The sequence below is a fragment of the Tympanuchus pallidicinctus genome, unplaced genomic scaffold (assembly GCF_026119805.1).
Source record: "Tympanuchus pallidicinctus isolate F22 unplaced genomic scaffold, pur_lepc_1.0 scaffold1, whole genome shotgun sequence".
Taxonomy (NCBI): Eukaryota; Metazoa; Chordata; class Aves; order Galliformes; family Phasianidae; genus Tympanuchus; species Tympanuchus pallidicinctus.
Genome location: NW_026294618.1, coordinates 87,517,139 through 87,539,790, shown reverse-complemented (window position 1 = coordinate 87,539,790; position 22,652 = coordinate 87,517,139). Strand labels below are relative to the sequence as shown.

At 47.4% G+C, this 22,652-nt stretch overlaps 1 protein-coding gene across 1 annotated transcript in view; it reads left to right on the top strand.

Moving 5' to 3' along the window:
- The first annotated feature begins 110 nt into the window (after positions 1-110).
- The window catches only part of RD3 (RD3 regulator of GUCY2D), a 53,047-nt gene continuing 30,505 nt past the window's right edge, over positions 111-22,652 (top strand). Inside the window, exon 1 of the mRNA XM_052686163.1 lies at positions 111-4,098. The gene's annotated coding sequence lies outside the window, so the exon portion shown is untranslated. The remainder of the gene's footprint in view (positions 4,099-22,652) is intronic.

The following is a 22,652-nucleotide window of genomic DNA, read 5'->3' as shown; positions in this document are numbered from 1 at the left end:
TGGTTGAAATATTTTCTGTTTAGTACGTCTCATCCAGAAACACACTGCTTGGAATTATCACTTAGCCCATACCGGTGCTGAGATGCAGGGGTGATGCAGATCCTTGGGGGCTGGTCACAGTATTGCTTTGCACAGGCTACTTTAGTGGAGCAGATTGCTTATGTGGAGCTCCTTGTAATAATTTAGCTGCTTGCTTTCAGCATCTTCTGTAGGCTTTTGGTAGTATCCTTTATTGCTGCCCTGTGGAGTTCAGTACAGACAGACACATACTTATGTAAAAAGCAAAACTAGCTCCAACTTGTGACTCCCTGAAAGTCATGGCAAGGGCTCAGTCCTGCAAATTTCTGTGTTCAAGAATAGTTTCATCGGGCTGACGAGTAGCTACTTGCATGCAAGGAATTACTTGCAGGAGTGAGCCCAGAGCTCCTGCCAGTGCAGCCTGCCTCCTGGAGAACTGCAGGTACTCGTATTTTTGGGCTGTTTTACAATTGGTAGCGTTGTGATTCTCAGTGTGCTGCAGAAATGAATTTGTTGCAATTTCCAGAGCTTATCCCAGGGCTTATTTATTTTTTCCACTCTCCAAAAAGAAAGAAAAACCTGACGAGTGTCCTCAGGCTTGCTAACAAATTTAGCTGAACGGATGTTGCTTTGTGCTTCTGAAATGGGGCTGCCCGAGTTTATTAAACACTGACTGGTAGAGTTTGAGGCAGAGGGATAAAGATTCCTGCCATTCCCCTGACCCTGCCCCCTGCTCTGCTTGCACTCCCTAATCTCTTCAGCTATGGAGAGAGTGGGGGACAGAGAGGCTGGATGTTCTGAGTTCCACACGGGGGGAATGGGGAATACTGCTAACTATTTTTAAAAGCATTTAAACATGCTCTGCCTATTTTAGTTCCATAGCATGGCATCAACTACTCCCTTTTTGGATATGTATGTAAGTTGTTTAGCTCTGTATTAATTTTGGCTTTTTCTCTGCAAGACGGAAAGAGGCGGATGCTCCATGTGCCTGAGCTAGAGGCAGTCTTGACAGTTTTCCAAATCAAATGTAGCTTTGCTGATAACAGGCGGTCTGATTATCCCTTGTAACCTTTGCTCTGTGTGGTTAACTGCCTCTGAAGTACAGTAGCAGGTTTTAGCAGGCTCCTGTCTGTATTTTTTTGCGTTCACAGTGTTACCTAAATAGTTGAAGAGCAAAACCACAATACTGAAAAATGAAGTTTTATCTATGTCTCCAAAAAGCACATGGGATTCATTTGGCTTTTTTTTTTTTTTTTTTTTCCCCCCCTATGTCCTGGATCTTGTTTCTGAGCAGTGCTAGAATATAATTGGCATAACCAGATTTCATTGCTGAAATTTCTTTTGGGCTTCTTTGAAAATAAATGCAAATTTTTTTTTAAAGTATTAAAGTCTTGAGAAAATAAATGGAGCTTTTGAATGTCAAGAACTGTTAGTTGGGATTTCTTTCTTAAGCCAGTCCCTTAGAAGACATCTGACAAGCAGAAAGGCACTTTCACGGCTGCTGAGAATCTTGGGAACAAGTACAAAGTGCACGAGTGGAGCAAGAGTTAATAAGTGGGCTGTAAAGTGATGCCCTCCAACTCCACTGCCAGGTGCAATTAAAAGAATAGCTGCTGATGCCACGTGGAGAATTAATTGCATGTATGCAAAATGCACTTTTTTAGCCTTTGAAAAGAATTAGAAAAAAAATGCTGACCTATTAGCTGGCAGTGGTTAAATATCTAGTGTTTAGGTCAATAAGGTAGGATTGCTAATAGATGTCTATCTCACTTTATTTGATTTCCAAGACTTTGGAACATAGACTTTGGAAGGTGCTTAGTTGTTTTTCAGCTTCATTTCTTTCAATCTGGAAGCACTGCAGCTTCTCAAATACATTGAGAGAAAAGTACTGGCTGCACAAGATGCAGCTGCCAGCAATAATATGGAGGGGGCAGGATTGCAATTAGGACCTGCCTGTAGCTGTTCATGGGCTTGCAGTGATGCATTTGTTTTGGAGCTTGTAGTTCAACTTTGGAGCTCTTCTTTGCTTCAAGAGGGAGAAGTGGTTCTGTTGTTAGTTATACACACAGGAAGATGTGTTTGGTTGTACTGTAAGCACTGCAGTTGAGTATGAATTCAACCGTTTCCCAAAGCTATTTCTACCCCATCATGAAATGCAATTTGTCCTTGGTAGGAACATCCTCCCTTCGCATGCTAATATGTGAATTTTTAATTCAGTGGAGAGGAGAAGCCTCAGGCCTATGGCGTGAGCTTTTAGAAGTGTCTTCCTTCACCTATGCTGTTCCCACACCACATTCTCCCAGAACAGCCCCTCAGTGTGCTGCAGAGGTGATGTGCTGTGGGAACGTCTGGCTGCAAGCAGCTGCAGAAGGAGCCTGCACCCCAACCCCGTCTGTCCCACACCCACCTGAAGCCCTCACCACTGAAACTTGGGTTAGCTGTCACAGATAGCTTTTTTGGTAGGATGATTAGGGTTTTTTTGTTTGTTTGTTTGTTTAGCATAACGACACAGCCTTTAAAATAGCGCTCACACCGAACTGCAATCCCCCACCTCACACACGCTGTTTCTCATTGCCGCCTTCACGTGCCCCCCAGCCTTTTCCTCACACCAGCCAGCGAGGCTAAGAATAGCGGCAGTGATGCTGTGGAGCAGGATGTGCAACCTGCTGAGTTTCCTGCGTTTGTGCTGCGCTGCTGGCCTGTGCTGAGCCCCTTCTGCTCTGCCCTCCCCTCTGGAGCCGCCGGATGGATCTGTAACCCGGATTCGGCTTTACTGATGGCTGTGATGCTGCCTTGTCACGCCGGTAGCTGAGGTGCGGTGCAAAAGCTCCCTCGGGCCCTGTCGCTGTCACACAGAGCAGAGCTCAGCGCTGCCCTCTGCTCCCTGTGAGGAGCTGCAGGCGCCATCAGGCCTCCCCTCAGCTCCTTTGCACTGGGCTGAGCAAACCCAGGCTTCTCAGCAGCTCCTCACACACCTTGCCCTCCAGACTCCTCATCATCTTCATAGCCCTCCTTTGGACACTCTCTAATAGCTTTTTGTCTTGCAGTGTGGCACCCAAACCAGAACCCAGTGCTGGAGGTGAGGCCTCACAGCACAGAGCGCAGAGAACAGCCCCTCCCCTCACCCCCTGGCAGTGCTGGGCCTGGGGCATCCCGTGGCATAGTTGGCCCTTTGGGCTGCCATGGCACACTGCTGGCTCATATTTAACTTGCCAGAACACCCACATCCCTTTCTACAAGGCTCTCTCCAGTCTCTTGCCTCCTGCTCTATATATACAAAATGCATGTTCTAAATACTCGTAGCAGTTGAGTTCCTGTGCTTTTATGCCATGCTACTTTGAAGGAATTTGCACTTCTTCTCACATTGAGGTTCAAAAATATTAAAAAAAAAAAAAAGAAAAGAAAAGAAGGAAAGAAAAAAAAAGAAGGAATTGTGCTTGATGATTACAGGCACTATTAGCCAACTACTGCAGCCATGTTCGCAGTTTCTCTGCAAATCTCCCCGCACATCATAGGTGCGTGGCAGGGATTTCAAGTGGGCAAACTGTCGCAGACCAGGAGGTGTTTGGTCCATATGCTTCAGCTGGGAGGTGGGATGTCACTTGGCATTGTAATGTCCCAGTTTTCTTTTCTCAAGGATTAGGAAAAGTACAGAAACCAAATGCTGAGGCAGACTCTGTGGGCAGAGCCCTGTTAAGGCCTGCTTACGTCAAGCGGAGAGTGGGGCGTTGCTGGCTGCAAGTCACAGCTCAGAGGGTGCCGAAGGCAGACGTATTGTTTAAAACCTCAATAACATTATCTGAAGGCTTTTGAAATTATGGCACCAATGGAGAAAAAACTGCATGTGCGGATTTTGCTTTTGGACTGCTTACCTTTTTTGTTTGTTTGTTTGCTTTTCCTGCAACTATTCAGTGAGAGTAGTGATGTTCTCTGTTTTCCCCCTCCAGCTCTGCAGTGTGTCTCAGCCTCCTGCTGTGAGACCTGAGAAGGCAGCCAGGATCACCTTAGCTGTTACATCAGGAGAGGACAGCGCAGAGTACTGACCTCAGCTCCTGCTGTAGAAACAGAGTGGAAAATCAGGTAACAGAATTATGGTTTCACACTTCAGTGTATGAAAAGCAGCCTCTATGAAAAGACTGGAAAACTCTGTGTCTTTGTACTGAAGTTTTCTTGCTTAAAACCCTGACAGAATGATATTTCTCCCAATCACCTGAGGTAAAGTAAAATGCACATTATGCAATGTGGAGTTCCCCTTTCGAAACAGCAGTTTGGGGACAAAGTCATCGGTCTGGGCTAGGACAGAATCGCTTACACAAGATAAACAAGGGCGGACTGCTGCCATCCTTCCCTTCCCCTTTATCTTTAAACCTTAACCTTAAATTACAAATCAGTGGTTGACACAGTGCTGTGCATCTGCAACTACTGAAGGCTGCTAAATTTTAATAGATCTTACTTCAGTGATGATGAAGGTTGGAAAGTTTCTCTAGCTCACAGAAATGCTTCCAAGCTTTTAAAGTTCAAATGCAAATATTTTAACATATTACTAAGGATGTTTTCAAATTAAATAATTAGTTCTGTTTACGTGGTGTTTCATTATCAACAAAAAAATGATTTACTAGTTCTGTATCTTTGTTTCTAATCCAAGTAGATAGGTAGAAATAACTTCATTTTCAAAATCTTGTTAAATTTTTGTGGGCACAATGTTTCTTTAAACATCAACTATAACAACAGTAGCTTTCGGTCACGATACTGGAGCCACCTCAATAATACTGACAACAAGTCACTCACAAGTGCTTCAGCAGCATGCAGAACAAGAGCACAGGGATCAGAGCAATGGAACAGGCTGGAATACCATTTTCCTTGGATTTCTAAGGAATAGATTTCTGCAGCTTTCATAGAAAAAAGATGACTGCTCCAAAGTGGCATTTTTGCTTGTACTTAGTATCCAGCAGAACAAACTCATCAAGGTGCTGATGACTTCAGACAAAGCAGATAATGTCCCAGGACTGGTTTATCCAGATGGGGAAAGTATTGTAGAGATCAGTGAATAGCATGATAGATGCTCGTCTGGTTTTCAAGGAGAGCACCTCATCCAGGCCAGCTGTGTTGGAGGCCATGCGCTGGCAGTTGTGTCCATGGTGTTAGGTTTGGTTCTGAAGATTGGGTGAGCTTAATTACCAGCATCTTGAGCATTTGTTAAGAAAGTTTTGTTTGTTGTTTATCTTTTTTTCTTCTTTTTCTAAGTGTGATTAATCTCAGAGTCACTCCTATTTAAGACAAAAAAAAACTTAAGATTCAGTGAAATTTCAGAGGCACTTCATTTGATAGATCCAAGCTGCTAATTGAATCAGTTAGATAGGATGGTAATGGTTATCATAGAGCTCCTTTGATTATGTTTTCCGTCTCCTGTCCATGTTTTCCATCTCTGGGTCTTACAAACATGAGAACCTGCCCTGGTGCAGCGCTGGGAGCTCCAACAGACATGAGAAGAGCTCTTTGCCCATAGCCTGCCTGTCAGTCTTGCCTCAGCTGCCTTCATCCCCTGTAAGTCGCTAGTCTCTCTGAGGCTGGGAAAAGTGAGCACCCACCTTTAGGTAACTGTCTCATTTATTTCCATAGGAGCTTCAGGTCTCTCAAGAGATTAATATTTTTTGTAAGGTGAAACAGGAGATAGGAATGAGACTGGGCTTGTGGAAATCTGTAGAGGTAATATATTTTCTATAAAATAAAACTGTACCTCAAGGCAGAAAGACAGCTAGAATTATGTTGTGTCCTTCTTTAACAGAATGATACTATCTCCTTCTTTAGCAGCAGTCAGGCTGGGGTGCAGAAGGAGAGTCTGTATGCGGTTGCTGTTTAGTTTTTTCCTTTTCCATTTTGCATAACTCCGTAGAATGCTGGAAACAGACCTCTGCTGACTTTTGATTATTATGAAACAGAGCAGTCCTGGAAAGAAACTGGGGTCTGAAAACACATCAGGGCAATGGGCAAGTCAATAAATACAGTGTTGTTACCTGTCGCTGTGGCCTTCACAAGCTCACTACTTGAACTGTTGTATACAAGGGAGGGGCTGCCAGACCTTTCCAGTGGGAGCTTTCTGCATTGTGAGATGCTTTTACCTCTTGCATCTTGAGGCTGTTCAGCTAAAGCAAGCTTGGAGTGACATCAAGGTGGGTTACTGCATGGGTCTGTGGGGGGGAAGCAGTTTGTCTCGAGGATTTTCCTCTTTTTGTACTCTGCAATGTCCAGAAAAGTCAAGAAAAAACTAAACACCAAAATGATGTGGTTTTAGTTTTCATTTGGCCAAAATGTTATTCTCTCATGGGCTGTAGAGAGGAGATTTAAGCAACTGTCTCAGATAAAAATCACTGGAGCACAACTGAGGATTTCCACCACCTCTAAGGCAGTAAGCGTATACCAACCACAAGCAGCCAGTGGTATTTTGGTTCATTTTAAGCAGGCCTAAGTAAGGACCAAAGCAACTGCATAAACACTGAGCCCCATACAGTGTCTTGCCACCTGTTTGTGTGATTTCTTTAGCCCGTTCACTCATATATATATATTGTGTATATATATATATATATATACATTTTTTTTTTTTTTTTTTCTGGAAGCTAAGGATGCTTGCCATGCTGAAAATACTCTTGGTTTGGTTTTGAGCTCGGACAAAGTTCTTCCAAAATGCTTCTATGGTGATAAAATTTCTGACTTCTTTATTTTTTACTTCAGTGTGGCAGGGAGTGAAATACAGTGGTAGGGATATATGTGGGTTTGGTAGCTTCCTTCCTGCCTCCATCTGTTTGCTTGTGTCAGGCTGCATGGGGATTGTCCAGGAAATCATAGAATCACAGAACAGTTTGAGTTGGAGGGGATCTCAAAGCCCACTCAGCCTCAGCCCCCAGCTGTGGGCAGGGCTGCACCCCGCTCAGCTGCCCAGGGCCCCATCCAACCTGGCCTTGAGCACTCCAGGGATGTGGCATCACAGCTTCTCTGGGCAGCTGTGCCAGGGCCTCACTGCCATCTCAGTGAAAAACTTCCAGACATTTTATCTAAATCTCTCATCTTTTAGTTCAAAACTGTGCCCTCTTCTTCCATCACTATATTGCTGTTCTCTTGGAGAAAACAACAATAGCAACAAAAAAACCCTACAAATAAGCACAGTTGGATTTGTAGCAAGGGTGCATCTTCCATGGTGAAACTCGGAAGCACAGCCATGATCTAGGTCATCCAGAGCTGTGAACAAGTGGCCAGTTTGCTTTGTGTGCTTTCAGCTTCTAGTCCTTTTCCTAATATCAACACAAGAGCAGGAAAGAGAACCTGCCTACTCCTCCAGATTTTGAAACTGTCAGTGCAAACACGTCATGAGCCTGTGGTGCTTTCACTGTTTTTATTTCTGTAAGATGCTTTCAGTTTCAGAAATGTTTTGTAAAAAACTTGCCTCCAAACCACTTTTGGAAAGTTTGTTTCCCGTGTTATCCCTGACATTCCAAGTTCAAATTCTTTTGGTGTTTTGAGCAAAACAAAGCATTTTGACCCCAATAGCTTTTGCTGAAGACTTTCTGAGCTGCAAACAGGCAAGGAAATGTTACTGGCCCTGCATTCATGAGACCCCATCCAGGAATGAGAGAATGAACCCTACAAATGCAGCTCAATGGGAGAAATGAAATCTTGCAACTGAACTGGAGTATTATGCGTATTAGCACACAAATTACTCTCTAAATGATAAACACTGAACCAAATAAACATCCAAAGCTCTAGGGGGGAATTATCAGTAAGGCCAGGCTGGTAAAAAGCAATTTTTTTTTTCTGTAAAATACAAACGAAACAACATCTTTCTGAAAACACAACTTGTCCATGGCCACTGACTAGCCAGGCTAAGTAACAGCACTTCTTTCTGAAATAGGGGTGGCACATTATGCATTCTTTCCTTTAAATTAGAAAAATCAAGACCTTGAGGAACGCCTAGCAGCTTTCTGAAAGCTGCTGCAGAAAAGCACAGAGGTGCTGGCTCCCATCCTTGTCTCCCCTGCATATTCTCACACTCAATCTCCTGGGCTGCACAGCATCAGCGTGAAGGTTTGTGGCACACTGAATGGCAGCTGATCACTCAAGGAGTATCTATGCCACCGTACGATGCAGTTTTGCCAAATGAAACCACTGCTGCCACATGCATCAGGCTGAAATGCCTGAGTGGTTGCTGCTGGTGGAGAAATCTATTTTTCAGCAGTCCAACAGGAGGCCACGTGCTTTGAAACAAGGGTGGGAGCTGCTTTCCTCTTGGGCAGCCAGGAAGGCACCAGCTCTGAGCACCTGAGGTCTGCCCATGGGGTTTGGGCTTGGGGCCATACGTTGTGTCACTTGTGGAAAGGGGATGAGGTGATCAGGAGCTGCTGAAAACCACACACCAGTGAATGTGGCCAAGCTGTCAATATCTCTTCTCAACTACTAAATATTCTTGGCTTTTAAACTATGAGGTGCTCTCCAAGAAGCGGATCCTGGAGGCCACAAAAGTGCCTCGTGTCTGGCTGCATCAGGCACCAGCCCTGCCAAAATCTGTGCTGTTGAAAGAAATAGGAGGGGTGCCTTGTTTGTTGCTCTCTGCCACCAGCTCTGTTGCTCCATCCTGCAGTAGGCAGGGCACCAGCCAAAAACCTTGCCTGGCCTCATGTAGGTGTCCTGGGTGTTGCAGACATGGCAATATGTGAGCTGATGGATGTGGGATACATCTGACCCTGTGAGAATAGCAGAAACACCCCACTCAAAATTATGGAACCAATGGGTGTTTTGTGTTGGAAAGGATCTTTCAAGGCACCATCCGGTCTGAGTCCCCAGCCATGAGCAGGGCTGCCCTCCCCCCCAGCTCAGGCTGCCCAAGGCTTCATCCAACTTGACCTTGAGCACCTCCAGAGATGGGGCACCACAGCTTCTCTGGGCAGCTGTGCCAGGGTCTCAATGCCCTCTGAGTAAAGAGTTTATTTCTTATACCTAATATAAAGCTACCTTTAGGGGGTAAGCGTGAAATCTCAGGCTGGACCTGATCACCCTGACACCCATTCCCATGACAACAAACTTGAAATGCCAGAAGGCAGCATGCTGCTTGAGGAACAGGCGTTTAAGTAAGGATTTTTGGGGGGCAGTTTTTCAGTCCTGCATCACAGCTCAAAGCATGGTTTTAATGGATAACAACACATTGCCTAGCAAGAGGCTGAGGGATCCAGCATCCCCATGTTCATCACTCTGAGCCTAGCTCTGCACTGACAGTATCATCCTCAGGTTTTATGTGTCTCGGCCTAATGCCTTTATTTGCACTAGTTTTCAGGAGTGTCAGAGTGGCCAAACTCGATGGATTGCCTGTCTGAAATATTGAGATGCAGTCACAGCTGTTTGTCTGGGTGTATTGATTCATACTTCTGCTCTAATTTTTTAATTACCAAGTTCACCTGCAAGTTGTCTCTGGGGAACTCTCTTTGGTATTTCCTCTGTCTGAAGTGAAAAATCCTTTGTCTGCCTCTTTCCTGCTTTCGTACTGAAGGCAAAATAGGCTTACATGATTGAATAAGTAGGATGCAGAACACCATTCAGGTTAAATCTGGAATGCTCTCTGTTGGTGGGTGAGAAAACACTGGTATCTGCTTTTCTTACAAGCAGGCAATGTTCTGCTACTGTGCAAAATGTGCACTGCCAAACAGAGATGAAGGCACAGATGGAAAGCAGCAAGGCAGTGCTGGAGAGACATTGCCAGGGCAAGGCTGTGCCACCACTTGTCACTTCCCAAAGGCCTCACCCAGCCTATGCTTGGGCACACATGGATTGGGGTTTCCCAAAAGCTGCCCTGCACCGGGCTGGCGCTGGGTGTCTGCTGCTGGATGCTGATAGTGCTGCGGGGCACAATGGAGCCCCAGCCCTATGCTTACCTCTCCCACCCCTGCAGGGGCTCCAGGTGCAGCCTGAGATGGAGACAAGGGCATGTGGAAAGCAGTGGCTCCAAATGAGCTGCGAAGGAGTGAGGAGATTGCCTCAGAGGACAAACAGATATAATTATCTGCAGCAGACTCAGAGTCTGTGTTGCAACAATTTCCTCCTTAAGACCTTGGTGCACCCAAAAAAGAAAAACTTCCTGGTTTCTGTGCAAAGATGCATGACAGCGTGATTTATCATGAGTGAGCCATACTGCCCTGAACCTTCATTATCCTGCTTTCAGTGCACCTGTGGTATAACCTACCCTAGAAAAACAGGTGGTGAGAGACCAAACCTGGGCTTGAGGCAGCTTAGAGGTATGACTTAAAGAAAGGCAAAGAGGCTGCAGCCAAAGGCTTTCCCTTTCCTTCAAAGTCCAGCTGGTGAGTTTCCTTCAGGAGGTGAAAATGCATGTCATCAGAAGTAATACTAAAATATGTTGTTTAACTTTTTTTTTACTTTATTATTATTATTTTAAGGAAAGCACAAGCTGTTTTTCCTAAAGGTATTTAGCTGTATTTCCCTCTTGCCTTTCATGCCCATCGTTGCTTCTTACCTTGTCCTGCCTTGTGTGCTGCTGCTCTGCATGGACAGAGGGAAAGAGGCATCATCCTTTCACACTCTTGTTTGGGGCAGAGCTCACAGTTCAACTTTTCCTCTGCTCCTGGATGTACATACTGTCAGAAAGCACGCAGTCGGGTGAGCACCCATGCTCTAAGAGCAGTAATGCACAACTCAGTGTGGGACAGCCACAGACTCACCAACTCTGAGTGTTTTCACTAGAAAGTTGAGGGTGGAGCAGTGAATACACAACTTGGGGGTGTCTGGGGCCAGAAGAAGCCATACCCCTATCTTGCAGGAAAGACAAGGATATACTGAAGTACTTGCACTGGGGAGAGCGGCAGATATCATGGCAGGATGTGTCTTACCTCTCCACTGGGAGCTGGCTCTCAGAAGCAGAAGGTGCAATAACTTAATCAGAGATCGCTACACACACATCCCTCTACAACAGTGACACGTTTCCTGGCATGCCTGCAGCCCACAGCCATCTCCTCCCAGTGCTTAGCATCACCTCGTGCCAGCCACCCATCCTGCCAAACCACCCTTTGGCAGATCTGGGAACTCACCATCAGTGAAGAGCAGCATGCAGGGTGCCAGGACTGGTGGATGGCAGAGGCAGAGCCAGGTGCCAGGCCAGTACTGGGAGGACACATGGGGACAACAGGCGCCCGCTGTTGCTCAGGGAGCAGCTGTGGCATGATGAAAGGATTAGAGGTGTGAGAGGAAGGGACCGGAGATACCTGTTTTGTGCTGCTTCATCAGTGACTGTTCAGGCAGCCTGTCAAGTCTTCCTTTGTGCTTCCTGTGTGCTTTTTAAACAGCCCACAACATCTCCACGTAAACTCACTTGCACAGGCGAGGTCTCCATGTGCCCTCTGAGATTTGGCACAGCTGTGCAAAACTCCACGTTTGTTTGTGCTATGTGTATCCAGAGCAAACAGGTGTGTCAGAAGGAAGGGCAAGATGCCCTCATTCTGCAGAAGGGAGCTGTTGCTCAAGGAGGCCCAGCAAATCTTCTGGTTTGTAGTGAGTTACTTCATTCTCTTCTGCTTGTTCTCAGAAAGGATGTTCCTGGCCATGGCTGTGATGGGTCAGCTTTAGCCGCTCACCTCTGGCCTCGTATTTCATAGAATCACAGAATATCCTGAGTTGGAAGAGACCTGTAAGGATTATGGAGCCCAACTCCTGGCTCCACACAGCACCACACAATGTTCAAACACAACATCTGAGTGCGTTGTCCAAGTGTTCCTTGAACTCCAGCAGCTTGGGGCCATGCCCACCGCCCGCTGGTGCAGATCCTGTCCCTAACCCCCAGCTGCCCCTGCCCTGACACAGCTCCATGCTGTTCCCTCAGATCCTGTCACTGTCACACAGAGCAGAGCTCAGCGCTGCCCTCTGCTCCCTGTGAGGAGCTGCAGCCACCATGAAAGGCACACTTGGTGACACTTGGGTCAGAAATGCATTCAGCCTCAGGAATCACACTGGAGATGACAAGATGGGGCTCCTCAGCCAGCTGCAGCCTGGCTTTCTCCCACAAAGTGCAGGAGTCACTTTTCTCTACCAAATAAGAGCTCATGATGTGCAGGGAGAGGCAGTGTTGACATCCGCAGCCCACCCAGCCACCATGACAGCCTGACACTCTGCCTGGTCTCTGGTGGGAGCTTGGAGAACAGCTTCAGGACAGATGTTTTTGTCTGCTCCATCAGCTGTTAGTTTGCAGGACCAGCTCCTACTGGTGACATCAACCTGCTAGGTGCTCCCACATGACTCATGACCACAAGCACAACATGGGGAACCTGGCCAGCAGAGTGCAATTATTTACTGTAGTTGTCCAGGCCTGGTGGCTGTTGCTGGAGGCCACCTCCTCTGTAATTACAGCTCGGCAGGAGCAAGGCCGCCAGTCTACATGGTGCAGCCACTGGAGGTAGATCTGGAGGGTGGGAACGTGCACAGTAGGAAGATGGGAAACATGATCAGGTGGATAAGGAGAAGATAGTCTGTGCTGTCATGGGATTGCATGCCAGAACTTAGTGTTGTCTGAAAGGAGGACAGTGAGATACCATCAGCTACTCCTGTTATTACTCTCGGGGACTCATCAAGGGCTAAAGACAAAGAGCCAGTTAATTATTTACAACATATGCATAAAGGGGAAGGCAGGGACATGAAAAGGGCTATTTCATCATTCTTTCAGTCTAGCAAGGCTGCTTAGTTTGTATGAACCAGTATTCCTTTTAAGTCTCATTTTCATGCTTTCCAACAAGTTCTTTCCCTCTGACATTAGTCAGCCCTGTGGCAACCTCAGATTTCTGCTCTCTTCGTTTACTGGGCACCTCCAAGCCAGGCTTTATTCTGCCCACCTGCTCCAGCTTGCCTTGTCCTTTGGGATGGCTCAGTATGTGTAACAGGCGAATGTTTTTCATGTGGTGCAGTTTTTCTCTTTGGAAGAAGCTGATCCACTAATGTGGAAACACTTTGAAAGATAGTCTCAACTTCACTTAATTTTCCAGGTAAAGTAATAATCAAAGTGTCCAAGCTATGTTCTCAGGTCTGATGTTGCAGGGTACTGCACTGGACCTGCATCTGACTCCATGCAATATATCTCTGCCTCTGGCAATGGTGAGAGCAGCTGGGTTGAGCTTCTAGCCAGCGTCCTGCATCTCGAAGGTCTTCAGCCATAGCCTTCTCCTGGGGAGCCTTCAGTTGGTCCTCATTCACGCTTTCCATCACATGAGGGTATCCACAGTCCAGTGAAAAGCACACCTGTTCACTTTCTTCTACTCTTGCTTTGCCTTTGAGAGTTTTCCAGCACAACAAAAGCACCTCCTTCCTCTGAGGGAGCAGAGTGTCTGGTTGCAGAGTCCATCAGCACGTTTTTGTGCCCTTGACTCTACATCAAGAGCACTTTCTTTGCAGCACAACAGGAAGTTTGTAATGGGCATATTGTTGTTTGGATTCAGAGAGAGGGCTTTGTGCTGTTTTTGAGGGAAGTGTTTTTGGTAGAGATTATTTTCAGGAATCATTAAGGCAGGCACATGGAGTCAAAACTGAACATGTCCCCTCAAAGCTGCCAGAAGCACTGGGGCCAAATCCAACACCTGTGAATGACCTCTGTACCAGGCAGCCCCAATCCTTGTTCCTACACAGTCAGCTCTGCCTTAGCACTGGAGCAGGACACCAGCATGTGTCTGGAATGGCTTTCTCTTGTGCATGCTGTTGCTGTCTTTTTTTTTTTTTTTAAGTAATTCAATCTATGGCCTCATGAACAGATAAAGTGGGCAGCACGCTGTGAGATGCAGCGAAGTTTGGATGACAAACCACACTATTGCTATAGTCATTGACTACTGGTAGCTGGCAGCCACCTCATGAGGAGCCACCTCATTTCCACCTGCCTGAAAATGCCAGGGAAACAACTAGAGGGAAAAAGGAAAATTTTCAGTATCATAGAGATAGCATGTGAGGTCTTCCCTCCCAGGTCAGCCCAAACCTGAGAGCCAAACCCTGCTGCTGGAGGACATTTTTTGCTCTTGTTCCCACTGTGCATTTCAGGTATGTCAGTCAGGAGACTGGGCAAAGCAGTAGCAGGTACAAAATATTCCTCATCCTTGTTGGCATCCCTGGTAACATATCACCGCGTTTCCCTGAAGCCTGAGGAGATGGCTGAAGCCTCCTGCACACCTGACTTAATTCAGTAAAACTGGAAAAGGAGCCTTATGTTTAAAGGATACAAAAGCCAAAAAGATGTCACTTGCTATTTCAGGAAATCATGGGTTGAATAGCTGAACTTCAATGAACTTTTTCTTCAGTGAAGGATTTTGGCAGGAAAATGTACTATTTAAAATTTGGTGGCTTAGCAGCAGTTTGCTTCAAAAGGATCTATCCTGCCCTTAGATATGATGCTTAGATCCAGGACTTTTATTTTGTTTAGGTGAACAAGTGTTGTGAAATGCCTTTGTGAATCAAATCTAATCAAGGCAGTGTTCTGCAGCTGGAGCCTGGAAGCCTGCCTGGGAGCACAGCAGGGGAGGATGGCATGAGAGGCAGGGAGCAATAGCAGCCTGCTGGGGCAGAGGTGGGGCACTGAACTGGCCCTAGCAGATGAGGAGATCTGTGCTCTTTTCTTCTCCAAAGCACCTGAACTCCAGGACACACTGGGTGTGCGAGCTGACTCCAGTGAGCCCGAGGCAGTTTCAATTGATGCAACTGCTCTTTGCTCAGCAGCTGAGAGGCCCAGCTTCCTCTGATCTCAGCTGTGTGCAGAAAGCAGCTACTTCTGTAGCTGTCTCCAGCCTCAGGTGGGCACCTGTACAATGCCACGCGTGGGCACATTTGGTGCCTTTCCCAAGCAAGGATTTAGAATGAGCATATGTGGTCCCTGCAGAAGTTAGTATTCACATGTCAGAGTGAGCAGGAGGAGGGAACATACCTTTTTTTGCTCTGGATATGTGATGATGACCCACCTCTATCATGGAGTGACCACACCAAGGATGTGCTGATGTGCGTGGTCTGTACTGATCTGCACAGCTGGTGTGACCAGCTCAGAAAGGCAGAGAGGAGGCTTCTAGTCCTCCTGTCTCCTGGTGGGAGGCTGTGGCACTGGAAGCACCGCACCGTGGTTTAGCACACTCTTATTAATGGTAAAAAGAGGAGAGAGGCATCTGAGGACAAAGCATGGCAGGTCTCTGTGCCGAGGGCCCTACTTCTGGCTGCTAGCAGCCCGGCCGTGCTTTGCTGGGCTCGAATGCCGGGCAGGACGCGGTGCGGTGCGGATGCCCGCCGCGCGGTGTCACTGCCGGTCAAGGCAGCGCAAGGTTGGCCCCGCGGGCTCTGGCACCGCCAGAAGGGAGCCCCAGGGAAGGCGAAGCTGTTCCGTGTCCCTGCGTGTGCCAGATCCTTTTCAATGGGCACGGAAAGGCTGGTTTTCGCAGTGTTTTGTCCTGTGTTTCGCTTTCCGTCAGCAAAAGCCTGTAACTACACTGGGAGGAGCTGCTGACTCCCTCGAGGGCAGACAGGCTTTGCAGAGAGATCTTGAAAACAGAGGGCTGGGCAATCGCCAACTACATAAAGGTCAGCAAAGCTGGCTTCTGCATCTGGGAGGGGCCCAGAGCAGCCCCACGGGCAGGGATCTGAAGGTTCTGGTTGACAGCAAGTTGAACGCGAAATAGCAATGTGCCCTGGCAGCTCGAAGGGCCACTGTGCCCTGGGATGCCCCAAGCTCAGCACTGCCACTGTGCTAAGGGAGGGATTGTCCCACTCTGCTCTGCGCTATGCGGCCTCACATCCAGCACTGGGTGTGGGTTTGGGTGATAAGGACATAAAGATATTAAAGAGCATCCAATGGAGGGCTATGAAGACGGTGAAGAGCCTGGAGGACAAGGTGTGTGATGTGTTGAGGAGTGGCAGATGTCCCTGGATTTGTTCAGCCCCGAGCAGAGGATGCTGAGGGGAGGCCTCATGGTGGGAAAGTTCAACCTCTACTGCCAGATCACCAACATCCTTCTCTGACATTGTGGGCCAACACAATAACATAGGAAGCATTACTTTTGGAGCAGCCCTCGTAACATAAGCTGTCATGCAAGAGTTTCAGACAGCGGGGCATGCACAGAAGGCTTATGTACAGCTCACTCATCCAAAGCAGCACTGAAAGGAAAGGTCCAGAACTTCCTGAGCATGCCCCTGAGTCTGCTACCACCCTGCCTTGTGGTGTCACCACAACAATGATTGATACCACAGGAGAACATATCCTTCTGCTGTCACCTTTGGCTGGGCTATAGCATCTCCTGGCACCATTGTGAGGCAGCAGAAAGCCTCTAGCAACCAACCATTCAGAAAGTGAAAGCTGGGTGTCCTGGACAGAAAACGTCTTTCCCTCCTCAGCCTTGCTCCATCCACTGGTGCTCTTCTTTGCAGGGGTGCTGTGTGGTCACAGGACCAGCCCTCAGGTGGGCCTCTGTCAAGTGATGTGAGCCACAGCACTGCAGGTTAAGACAGAGAGCTGTTGGAGAGAGTCCAGAGGAGAGCCACAAAGATGATGAGACTGGAGCACCTCCCCTATGAGGACAGGCTGAGGGAGCTGGGCTTGTTCAGCCTGGAGAAAAGAAGGCTGCACGGTGACCTCACTGCAGCCTTTCATTACCTAAAGGGAGCCTACAAACAGGAGGGGAATCAACTCTTTGAAAGGGTAGATAGCAGCAGGACAAGGGGAAGTGGTTTTAAGTTGAGGGAGGAAAGATTTAGGTTGGATGTCAGGGGGAAATTCTTTACAGAGAGAGTGGTGAGGTGCTGGAACAGCTGCCCGGAGAGGTTGTAGGTGCCCTGTCCCTGGAGGTTTTCAAGGCCAGGTTGGATGGGGCCCTGGGCAGCCTGCTCTAGAATTAAATGGGGAGGTTGGTGGCCCTGCATGTGGCAAGGGGGCTGGAGATTCATGATCCTTGAGGTCCCTTTGAATCCTGGCCATTCTGTGATTCTGTGGGTTGCTCTCGCTGTTTCTGTGGAAGATCTCATAACATGTTGTTACCGCCTGTGCCACTGCTGGAATTACAGAATTCTGTCACAGTCTTGCCTTTTGGTTTAAAAATACATTTCATCACTCATCTTTCTAGAAAGAAATCTCCCAACATAACTGGAACGCACCCAAAAGGCTGAAAATCCAAAGAGAAAATATCCCACATTTAATTTTATTTTAAATCTGACGACTTTGAAAGCTCATTTTATGTGAAGTGGAAGGGAATGGGTGGACTTGGGAGGCACAGAATTGGGCGCTGGTGCAGAGTCTCACTGGAACAGTGGGTTTGGAGGGCTGAGCATGCCTGCCCCCAGAGCTCTGCTCATCTGTGTTGGAGCCAGCAACTGGCCCTGAGTTTGAGTAGCTTCTGACACAGATGACATCCTCACCAGCAGGGTTTCTGTAGCAGGAAGTCAGTGGTGCAGCACCTGGGCAAAACACAAACCATTCAGTCATTTTAGCTACATTCATGTGTATGCTCCTGCTTGCCTGAAGAGAGAGAAACAAATTCCTACATTGCCACAGGTAAATTAAACAATGCTGCGTACAACAAATATTGTATAACAAGCTTATTAAAATAGAGAAAGCTTGGGCTGCAATGAACAGAGATGTGGGTAGAGATGTGGATTGATGCGTATGCCTCTGCTGATATTTTTGTGTACAGGGATATTTTAAATCAGCTTTGTAGTTGGCAGATTTGCCTTGTGTTGGACAAAGAAGTCAGTCTGGATGCAAGGAAACACTTTTCCCTGTAAGGATAAGTGGACAAGTCACCCAAAGGTGCTGCACAGCCTCCATCCTCAGGAGCACCCAGGACCCAGCTGCACAGTGCCCAGAGCAGCCTGGCCCCACTGGGCTGACACCGCGGCCCCTTCCCACCCGGGCTGTCCCCTGGTTTCATCTCTGCTCTGGAGAGGACTAGGTTTGCCCCACGGCCACAGCTCAACCCCACATGGCCCACAGACACCCGGTCACTCATTTCCTCCCACTCTGAGCATCTGGGACGCTGTGGGGGTGATGTTATCCCATTCCCTTAATTAGGAGACATCATTAGCAGTAAGTAATTTGCGTAATGCTGCCGCCAGCACCAGACGAGGCGCAGTGAGGTTAAGCGGCCCAGGGAGGTGAGGGCATGCTGTGCCAGGAGGAGATTGCTGCAGGAGGCAGCAGGCAGGATGGCCGGGGATCAGTGTGGGGGGGACTCCCTGCTCACTGCCAGCTGCCTTTCTGGGCATTCAGGGCAATGGAAGTGGAGCTTCCATCCAACAGTGCTAAGGAGCAGAGCTGTGAGGTTCCACCAACCCCGGAGCAGCTGAGGCAAACACCAGTCTGTGTTAAGGAGAGAAGGAAGGAAAGCAGAACTGATGAACCATATAAACTTCATTGGTTTTTGGAGCTTTGCAGTGCTGTGAAGGGAGATATCAGCTCCCTAGCAGGGGAATTACAGAAGCCAACTTCATGCCATGAGTGCATGTGTTTCTGCTGGGAGATCCTGCAGGGGTATAATGCAGGGATAAATAGAAAGGGCCATGACTGCAATGCACAGCTATCTGGGGCTTTCCCAGCAGAGAAGGGGTTACAGGGATTTTGGAGGCTTGTCTTCCGCACTCTGGGGTGGCTGGAGGGGAGAGGAAGGGCTTTCCAGCCTGCATCTCCACAGTGGTGCGCTGGGGATTCCTATTAGAGTGGGAATCACAGAGAGATATGGGCTGTGAATGTAACCTTGTATACAGGGCTATAATGATAACAGCTCTGTGACCTGCACAGGTGCCACCTTCTTGCACTCTCCTGCCCATGAAAAGGATCCATCTGGCCAGGGAGAGCTATCCTTTCCTCACCTTGGTTTCTGCACTATAGTGTATACCAGTGTGCTCAGCCTGGCTTGAGGGAGGCTGAACTTGCATGGAATTTAAAAGCCAAAAGCTTGGTACCACAGGAACCTAACTAAGTGTGCTTTTGTTGTGCTATATGTTGTTTTTAAGCAGAGCTATTCTTAGAACCACACTCACTGACAATTAGAAGGTTCTGTATGGAGTCTGTTGCAAGAGATGAATTTTGCTTCTTAACTGTAGTGACATTTAAAAAAAAAAATAAATTCTCTCTTTGTTCTGCCTTCTTACCTGAAGTAAAAGCCTGCTTAAATCAGTTAACCATCAGCCTACACTTCAGAATAATGCTGCTAAAAATGAAGCGTAAAATTATCCTGTCATTTTGCTGTCGCTCACATGGGATGCGAGCTATCCTTCTGCAAAACTTTTACTTTCCAGTAACATGACTTTGTGGTAGGTGGGTGAAAGGACTTGCAGCACTGGCCACCCCTGTCAGTGCAGCCATGTGTGCAGCCAGTGGGTAGAGATCATCTCAGTTTAGGGCTGTTCTCTTTTCGTCACCTCTGATTGCTCACTGCTGGGCCCCTCCAGGCTGCTCTCTGGCAGAGACGTCAGTGTGCCAGCAGCCCACCCCTGCTTTCAGGCACCAGCCCACACCAATCCCAAACTCCCTCTCTGCTTTGAAAGCTTCTTTCTTTCCAGAGACAGGAGTGGCTGCAGGTAAAAGACACTGATGCCCAAAATACCCCCTCTCCTTGAACATATTCATATAGTTTCTAGTTCATAGCCCTTTCTCTCTGAGCCTTAAAACTCCTGCTGGAGTCGGAGGAAGGAAACAAGGCAATGGAGCTGGGCTGGGAGCTGCCAGCCTGGGACACCCCACCCAGCCCCACAGCAGCCTGTGGGTGGGCAGTGACATCCCCCGCGCGCTTGGCTTCGTACATCTCCACACATCAAACAGCCTGTGTTTGCAGAGTCACACTCCAGTGACAACAGCAGTTTCTTGGCTCAGGGAAAGCAGCATTGCCAATGCCACAAAGAGCTCCGCATGGCTTTGCTACTGGGGAGTGGCGCTGATGTTTTCCTAAAATAGGTGAAACAGTTTTGACACACTGTCAGAAATAAATAGAAGGGGTTTTGTTTGTTTGTTTGTTTGTTTGTTTGTTTTTGGCAGCTTGACCTTGTAGGAGGTGGAATTCACAGTCCTGTGGCTTGCAAGTTGCTGTTCCCTACTGTATCCTAGTGCCTCAGCGCTGGGGTAGTGTGAGCACAAAATGGGCAAGGCAGGGGTGGATGCCTATTCTAAAACCTGCTGTTAAAAAAGGAGGAGCAATATAATTGAATTTAAAAGGCATTGGTCCATCTTCTCGTTGAGCTCTTTATACAGCATAGTCATTCCTTCTTCTGAGTTTCCTATTTACGCACTTATTAAACCTAGCTGTTTGGCCCTTATATTCTGTCCCCTTCAAGACAGCCACTAAATATGTGTTCAAAGCCCCAGGTGTGTGCCTGCAGCTTTGTGCATAGCAGGGCAGGCAGGAGCAAGATCTGGTAATAGAGAACAATGGGAGTTCACAGCTTCCTGCTATTTCTGTTGCTCTCAGATGCTCCTAAAGCCTGGTGCTTCACAGCCATACAGTGATATCTGCAGTGATTACACTCTGTCTTTGCCGTTTCTGTTTCTTTTCTTCTTTTTTGCTGATATGAAAGACTAACTCCCTGCCTCTGTGCCTTACTGCCATTGAATTCCTGCAGCACAACTCCTGACTCCCAGAGTGCCTCAAGCACAGTTTATCCAGTGATATGAGGTCTTATTCCCCAGTCTAAAGCCAAACTGGAGTTTTGATGTGTGTGATGAGCACAGGCTGACCATCCCTCCCTTTCGTGTCACTGGCTGACCTCTACCAAAACATTAACCTAGCAGTCATGCCACATTCAGCTGTGAAATGAGTGCTGGTGCCCTCAGCCCAGCAGAAGGCCCAGCATTACATCTCTAATTCATTATGTGCCGGCTTAGGGAAGTGTCTGGATCCTTGGCTGCCATAAATTGTTAGGATTGTGCTAACCTTGGCAGACCTACCTGCCCTTGCAGTGCATAATCGCCCCTTAGGAGCCCGTGCCATTAACTAGACAGATGGTCTTAATCCCTCTCTTCCTGGCTGGTTGTGCACATCATGACTGAGACTTACCAGACCTCAAGGACTAAATGTCACTGGAAATCGAATGACCACTGCCTGTGCAGCTGTCCCTCTGGCCAAGTTGGAGCAGGTGCCAGGCGGGAGGCTCTCCATATGCTACCTGCTCTTCTCTGGGAAGAAGGCAGGTCTTCAGGACACACCTCTGTAAAGAATGAATAAGCTACCCATGGATCTAAATAATAGCTTCAGTAGCCAGGAAACACCACGAGGAGTAAATACACAGGTAGATCTGCCCCAGACATCTGGATCAAGATGCTGAGAGCTCCTGTAAGGGATGAACAGTGTTTCTGCTGAAAGCAGCATTTCTCACTGGTGTTATGCTGTCATTACAGGTGATATCATAACACATTTGTATTTTTGTTTGTCAGGCTCTGGTATGCGTGAGAGGAAAAAAACAAACAAGCAGAAGTTCTGTTGTACAAGCTCAGCAAACACTTCAGCTTACACAACTCTGTGTTTCTTCCTTCTTTGTTCCCTCACGCTACTGCCTCAGCTGTTTTTGAGACCTGGCCCTGCTACTTTCAAAAGTGCCATGCTGTCCATGGGAATTGCCCAGCTGGCAGCAAGGAGTCCAGTGGAAGCTGCTTGTTGTGCCAGTGTTCCCTCCACCATCACCTGTTTCCATGTCTCTTGGTCCTGTGATGCCCACATAATTTCCTCTGCATTCACCTGCCTGCTTTCTTATGATGGCACACAAAGCACATCAGTTCAGTGCCTAGGAGTGGGCCCCCAGAGTCAACGTGATATTTTTGGCCGCCCTCTGGGGCACTTTTCAAATTCATAGCAAAACCTTTCAGTAGAGTTAATGAATTATTCTGCAGTTTCTGGAATACTCAGATGTTTCAGAGCTAATCCTCCTCTAACTCCATCAATGAAAACACATCAGCATTTCTCCTTTTCAGCTTCTTTGCATTTGATGTACTGGTACAAGACCAGGTTCATTCTGGCAGAGCTGAATTTCATGAATCATAGCAAGCCACTCTCTGCAGAGATGATAATAGATCTAATATTCTATCATTATCCCCCAAAGCATCAGGAATGTGCTGGGTAAATATTTGCAGCAAAATGAGGCAAGTTGAAATTTCCAGCTAAGCTTCCATCTCCGGTGCCTGTGCTGGGTTAAAATCTGACCTTCCACTCTTATAGCCTGGGTGTACAACAGACACAAATGATTTGCTCCAAGCAGGGCTGGCATGAAAGTAAAGATATGGGGGAGACATCCCTAGCAAGAGTTTGCTGTCATGTACTCAAAGGTTTGATCCTATGGTGGTGTGAAGAGAGTGGACTCAAAACACTTGTGGTTGTGACTCACTTTAAGCTGAATATCGTATCTTTCAGGATAAAAGTTGCAGTCATAAGAAATGTACCTCACTGGAAGGCAAAACAGATGAGTGAGATATTAAGGCACCAGATCTGCTAGAGTGACTCAGTCTCTCACATGTACACATGCTGTATTTCATGGCACAGTTAATAATTACAGATGCACTGTTTATTTTAGCCCAACATCCTCCACAATCACTAGATCAGCAACAAAACATGAAAAAGACCATTTCTCCACCTGTTCCTGTGAAGGGTAGTGTAGCCCTT